This window comes from Macaca fascicularis, chromosome 12 (assembly GCF_037993035.2).
Source record: "Macaca fascicularis isolate 582-1 chromosome 12, T2T-MFA8v1.1".
In the NCBI taxonomy this organism is placed as follows: Eukaryota; Metazoa; Chordata; class Mammalia; order Primates; family Cercopithecidae; genus Macaca; species Macaca fascicularis.
In genome coordinates, this window is record NC_088386.1 from 132,416,084 (window position 1) to 132,423,292 (window position 7,209).

At 42.0% G+C, this 7,209-nt stretch overlaps 1 long non-coding RNA gene across 1 annotated transcript; it reads right to left on the reverse strand.

Moving 5' to 3' along the window:
- Nucleotides 1-831: 831 nt before the first annotated feature.
- Nucleotides 832-4,852, reverse strand: LOC135966462 (uncharacterized). Its single transcript, XR_010579782.1, has 3 exons — nt 4,746-4,852; nt 3,871-3,999; nt 832-1,005 (listed from the first exon to the last, which is right to left on the reverse strand). It is a non-coding gene; the product is annotated as an uncharacterized lncRNA (long non-coding RNA).
- Nucleotides 4,853-7,209: the final 2,357 nt, after the last annotated feature.

Below are 7,209 nucleotides of genomic sequence, written 5' to 3' on the forward strand. Positions count from 1 at the left end.
ACCTCAAGTGATCCATCCTCCTCGGCCTCCCAAAGTGCTGAGAGTATAGGCGTGAGCCACCGTGCCCTGCCCTGCTCACTCTTTCTACTGAGAAGTGCAGCACTTCCTTGGATGAGGCATTGCTCTGTCCCAGGGTAGGAGGAGCAGCAGCCCTCACTGCAGGCAGAATGCTGCTAACCCTTGCCTGTCAGCTTCCCCCAAGGCGTCACATTGGTCTAGACCCGGTGCAGTCTGTTGCTGCTATGGAGGTTTACATATTAAAGCCATCCTGGGCATGTGTCTGCCTAGTGTATTCTCAGGGAGTTGTTTACTTTCACTTTTCATGCTATGAAAATGGTTTCAGACTTTGTAGATGTCCTGGGACATGAAATGCAGGTAAAAATATTAAATAGCTACAACTTTAAAAAGACTTTTTATAAAAGTATGAGTGCAGAAAATGGGCAACTCTTTAGCGTACAGCTCAATGCATTTTCACAATTCGAGAACACCCGTGTACGAAATACCCAGATTGAGACTCGTGAGAATAGCAGAATCCCAGAGGCTCCCAGAGGACGCCTTCCAAACCCATTCTGTCCCTCCTTCCCAAAGGCAAATGCTGCCTAACACCAAAGGTTAATTTTTCCATTGTAAAGAAAGACTTCATATATAAGCTTTATCAGAATGGAATTATATAGTGTACAGTTGACCCTTGAACAATGCAGGGGTTAAGACGGCACCAACCCTCGAGGCAGTCAGAAATCTGAATGCAACTTTTGACTCTGCAAAAATGTAACTGCTACCAGCCTACGATTAACCCGAAGCTTTACTGATAACATAAACTGTCCACTAGCTCATATTTTGATTGTTGAACGTATTGTATAATGTATTCTTACAATAAAGTAAGCTGGAGAAAAAGAAAATAGTCTTACTTAAGAAAATCATGAGGAGAACATGTACTGACTATTCATTAAATGGAAGGGAATCCTCATCAAAGTCTTCATCCTCATCGTCTTCATGTTGAGTAGGCTGAGGAGAAGGAGGAAGAGGAGGAGATGGTCTTACTGTCTCAGAGGAGTACCGGTGGAAGAAAATCTACATATAAGTGGACCCATGCAGTTAAAACCCATGTTGTTCAAGGGCCCACTTTATTCTTTTGAATCTAGCACCTTTCAACATACTTATGATTGATCGTGAGGTTTATTCATGTTCTTGCATGTAGATGTAGTTTGTTTTCATTGCTGTGTAGTATTCCACATATGAACAGATCACAGCTTATTTATCCATTCCACTATTGAAGGACAGTTGGGTTGCATACAGGCTTAGGTTATTGGGATTAATGCTGCTGAGATCATTCACATACATATCTTTCAGTGCACACACATACTCCTTGCTGGACTATGGGGTATACACGTATTCAGCCTCAGAAGACACTGACAAAAATGTTTTCCAACATTGTCGTACCAATGTTTTCTTCAATTTTACCGATAAGAGTTCTGGTTGCTTCCAAGGCCTCCTAACCCTTTGTATTTTCTATCTTTTTCTTTATTTTTACAGTTGTAGTATCATTCTCTCATAGGGCAGCAGTCCCCAACCTTTGTGGTACCAGGGACTGGTTTCATGGAAAACAATGTTTCCATGGACCGTGGGGTGGGAGGATGGTTGTGGGATGAAACTGTGCCATCTCAGATCATCAGGCATTAGATTCTCATAAGGAGAACACAACCTGGCTCCTTCTCACGTGCAGTTCACAGTAGGATTCGCGCTTCTGTGAGAATCTAATGCCGCTGCTGATGTGACAGAAGGCGGGGCTCGGGTGGTAATGCGAGCCATGGGGAGCGGCTTTGCTTTCTCACCTGCCACTCACCTCCTGCTTCATGGCCCAGTTACTAATAGGTCACGGACCGGTACTGGGGGGTGGGCGTCCCGACATAGGGGCTTTAATTTGCGTTTCTCTGGTAAGAATGGTACTGAGAATCTTTCTGTATACCTCTTTGACCATCTGGATATTTTGTGAAGTGCCTGTGGATATCTTTTGACCCACTTTTATTGAATTTCCTTTATCTTTTTCTTATGTTTGGTAGAAGATATTTATATATTCTGGCACAAGTCTATGTTGAATGCTTTTATTGAAAAGATCTCCTCCCACCCTGTGGTTTTCCTTTTGTCCTTTTAAATGGTGTCTTCTAATGAACGGATTTTCCTAATTTTACTGAAATCTAATACATCAACATTTTCTTTAAGATTAGTGCTTATTTGATGTCCTGTTTAAGAAATTTTTTACCTACTTCAAGGGGAAAAAACATTATTCTATGTTATGTTCTAAAAGCTTCATTGTTTTATCTTTCACATTCAGATATATAATCTATTGAGAATTAATTTTTCTGTGAAAAATGTGTGTGTGAAGTAGATGGATTAAATTTCCCTCTTTTCTATATGAAAATTCAAATCAACCAGCACTATTTATAAAAAGACCATCTTGGACCACCTGTAGTCCCATCTACTCGGGAGGCTGAGGCAGGAGGACTGCTTGAGCCTAGGAGGTTGTGGCTGCAGTGAGCTGTGATTGCACTACTGCACTCCAGCCTGGGCAACAGAGCGTGACCCTGTTTCTGAAAGAAAAGAGAGAGAAACAGAGAAAGAGAGAGAGATGGAGGGAGGAGGGAGAGAATGAGAGAGACAGAGAAAGAAAGAAAGAGAGAGAGAGAGAAAGAAAGAGAGGGATGGAGGAGGGAGAGAGGGAGAGAGTGAGAGAGACCGAGAGAGAGAGAGAAAGAAAGAGAGAAAGGAAGGAAGGGAGGAAGGAAGGAAGAAAGGAAGGGAGGGAGGGAGGGAGGGAGGAAGGAAGGAAGGAAGGAAGGAAGGAAGGAAGGAAGGAAGGAAGGAAGGAAGGAAGGCCGGCCATCCTTTCCCCACTGCTCTGCAGTGATACCTTTGTCACTAGTGCAGTGTCCATATGCTGCTGGATTTTGTTGAATGCTTTTCTGCATCTTTGCAAGGATCATATGATTCTCTCTATTCTGTTAATGGAGTGAAGTACATTGATTTTTGTATGCACATCTGGGTAAGCTGCATTTGATGGGTTATACTTATTATCCACTGCTCAATTTCGTATGCTAAGATATTGTTGAAGATTTTTGCATCTACATTTATAGTTTGTAATTTTCTTTCTTTTAATGTCTTTGTCAAGTTTTGTTATCAGGGTTATCTGGACCTCATAAAATAAATTAGTAAATGCTCCTTTTCCTGTATTTTTTGAGAGTTTCTGTTATATTGTTATTTTCTTCCTTAAATGTTTGATAGAAACATTGGGCTTGAAAATTTTTTTTTTTTGTGGGAAGCTTTTGGCTAAGAATTCAATGTCTTTAATAGATACAGCACTATTCAAATTTTCCATTTCTTTCTAGTTTTGATAAGTTGTGTCTTTCAAGTAATTTTATTATTTCATATAAGTTGTGGGGTTTACCTTATGAAGTTATTCATAATATTCCACATTATTCTTTTAGTATCTATAGGATCTATAGTGATATTCCCTTTGTCATTCCTGATATTGGTAATTTATATTTTCTCTTTTTTCATTGATTGATCTTGCTAGGGGTTTGTAATTTTTATCAATGTTTTCAAAGGGGCAATCTTTGTTTTGATTAGTTTTCTTTGTTGTTTATCTCCTACATTAGTTATCTATTGCTGTGTAACACTTTGTATCCCCAAACCCACTGACTTAAAACAACACACATTTATTAGCTCGGAGTTTCTGTGGGGCAGGAATCCAAGCACAGCTTAGTGGGGTGCCTCTGCCTTGAATTCTCCTCATGAGGCTGCAGTCAGGGAGACAGCAGGTGCTGTGGTGTCATCTGAAGGCTCAGCTGGGGAAACGTCTACTTCCAAGCTTACCTGAGTGGCTGTTGGCAGAATTAAATTCCTCGTGAGCTATTGGACTGAGGAATCCAGTTCTTCATTGGCTTTCCTTAGTTCTTTTCTGCACAGGCCTCTCCAGCTCACAGAATGGTAGCTGAACTCCATCTGAGTGGGCAGACAAGAGAGAGCATGAGAGGAGGAACAGGAGGAGGGCCAGGGTCTTTCTTTAACCTCCTCCCAGAAGCCACAGCTCATCCCTGTTACTTTTCTCTTCTCTCTGATTCTGCACTGCCTCAGGTCTGAAAATGCCTGAAAAACAGGCAATTCACAAATTTGATCCAGTTCTATCATTGTTTATGATGGGAGGGCTGATCCAGTACCACTTAATTCATCAGGGCTGGAAAGAATTATTATTTTAATAAGTAATTGCTTTTAGCTTTTAGGCTCCACAGGACTTGTTGTTTCTCTGCCAAAAATTATTTCTTTACACTTTCTGCTTCAGACTATTTTTTAAACGTCTGTTCTTTCTTTGTCTTCGCTACATCTAGATTTAATGACATAGACAATAATTGTAGCATAAAGTTAATAAGAATGGCAGCACCTCCATTTGTAGTACTGATGGCTTTCCTGTGACTGTAACTGATTGAATTTAAAAATCATTTCAGAAAAGCCATGGATCATAAGATACTATGCTATGAAATCGTTACAATCGTCTAGAATTTAAATGAATGGTATGTAGTCAAATTGTAATTTCATTTAACTTTTTAATGTTCTATATACTTATTATCGTTGTTGTTTGTGAATACACCTTCCAGTTACCTACTTCAAATCTAGAAGTGACCTGAACTGTGAGTTCGGTTTTAGTCCTCTTATATAGAAAGATTTGACATTGGAGCATCCAAACTTCCAACCTTTGGCTCCTCTTGGAGAATGCCACCTCCTGGGCATGGGGCCCTCGTCCACATTCCTCTGAAAAAGCACTAGGATGAACAAGAGTCAATGAAAGGTGCCCAGAGACCTGGAGATGCAAGGAAGAGGACAAGTGAGTGGGTTGGCCAGGTGAGGCCTGGGCTGCTGGCACGTTTGTTGGTATCCCCACATTGCTAAGACAAATCAGGAGACTCTGTTTCCCCTGCTTATGGTTGACGGAATGTCTTCAGACTCTGAAAGAGGTTCTGGTGTCCTCCCAGTCTGATCCCAGCATGAAGGTCTTGACCCTGTGCTCACCCACTGGCCATTCTGCTGATCTGGGACAATCATGTGCCAAATCAAACCTTTCGGTTTATTTGTTAAAAATGCAGGGATCTCTGGTAAGAATAAATCTCTGTTTTCAACAGAACCAGAAGTGAGAGCGAGATTACTTTTATTTCTGCTTCTTTCAAGGTCTTGGATGAGTTAAAAAAAAGAGCTGAACTAGGATTAACGAGGCTCACTTTTGCTCTTTTCTGTGATATGGAAGTTCTATCATTATTAAACAATGTAACGGATACAGAATTCAGACAGAGACACACGGAGAAAATAAATAGCCAGATGTGGGGGGTGAGGGGGGAAGGCAAAAAAAAGGAGAAATAGATAAACCATATAGAAGATGTGCTCTGTATTCATTTTTCATTGTTTTGTAACTGATTACCACAAACTTACTGACTTAAAACAGCACCCATTTAGTATCTCAGTTTCTGTTGTCCAGAAGTCAGAGCATGACTTAGCTGGGTTCCCTGCCTGAAGTTTTCAAGGCTGAACTAGAGTGTTGACCAGGCTATGTCCCCTCCTGGAGCTCTGGGTCCTCTTACAAGCTATTCTGGCTGTTGGTAGGACTCAATTCCCTGAAATTGTGGCACTCCTGGAAGCTGCCCTCAGGTCCCAGGCACATGGTCCTCTCCCAGAATGGCAGCTCATTCCTCCAAAGCCAGCTGGAGAACCTCTTTCCAGTCCCCTGCAATGAAGTCTCAGCAAGGGAGTGAGTGTTTCATGCCAATCACAGTCCTGCCCGCATTCGAGGGGAGAGGGCTTAAAGGCATATCTAACAGGGGTGGGAATCTGGGTGACCATCTTAGAATTCTGCCTGACACATGCCGTTAAATCAGGTGGTTTAAAATAAACACTTTGGCTAATGAAGAAAACAATAGATATATTTGGAAGTGATGTCTCCTGCTGGCCAGTCTCTATCGAATGGAGATGTTCTGTGAAACCTCTCTCCCACGTGGGGTTGTTGCAAGGCTGGTTAGGTCTGCCTGTGAAAAGCCTCTGCAGAATGGACCCTGCTCTGCAAGTGTAAGGGAATTAGAATGTGTGTGTGTGTACATCTGTGCATTTGTGTGTGTGGGTTCATGCGCATGGATGTGTATGTGCGTGTGTGTGTGCGCATGCATGTGCATGCATATGTGTGAAGCAAAGTATACCACATCAGCTGCCTCCCTCTTGGCTCTCCCCATCCAGAGTGAGCCCACCCCTTGCCAGCTCCTCGTGGACCTTTGCTGTCTCTAGGTGCTTAACACCTCCCACCTGCTCATGTACTGTTGTCCCCTTTTATCTGTGGTTTCACTTTCTGTGATTTCAATTACCCATGGCCAATCATGGTCAGAAAATATTAAGTGGAAAATTCCAGAAATGAACAATTTATGTCTTAAATTGCATGCTGCTCTGAGTAGCGTGATGAAATCTTGTGCCGACCCACCCGTGGCATATCATCCAGCGTGTCCGCAGTGTAGATGCCACCCACCCATTAGTTATCCACATCATCTGCTCCTGACATCCAACCATTCACATGGTCACGGCTGGATGATCCAGGGGCACCCAAAGCAGATGGTCCTCCTGTTGCATCGTCAGAAGTAGTAGCTGAATGCTATGTCACAATGCCTAGTCATTGCCTCACTTCATCTCATCACGTGGGCATTTTATCAAGACAGACCATCACAAGAAGCAGAAGGGTGAGTACAGCACAATAAGACAATTCGAGAGCGAGACAAAGAAAGAGAAACCACATTCACATAACTTGTATCATAGTATATTGTTATAATTGTTCTATTGTATTAGTAGTTATTGTTGTTAGTCTCTTACTGTGCCTAATTTATAAACATTATCATAGGTATGTATGTACAGGAGAAAACACAGCATATATAAGGTTCAATACTATTTGAGGCTTCAGGCATCCACTGGGGTCTTGGAACATATCCCTTGAGGATAAAGGGGGACTACCGTATTTCTTTTGGACTTCGTATCAATTCATCACCACTTTACAAACTTTCCAACTGTAGAGTTTGCACCTTGATCATTTTTTGCATTCCCTTTTGTGTCATGAATAAAGGAAGCAAATCCACTCTAGACTTGACCTCTTGTAAGGCTGAGCACAGTCATGGCGCAGTAGGGAGGGGCTGC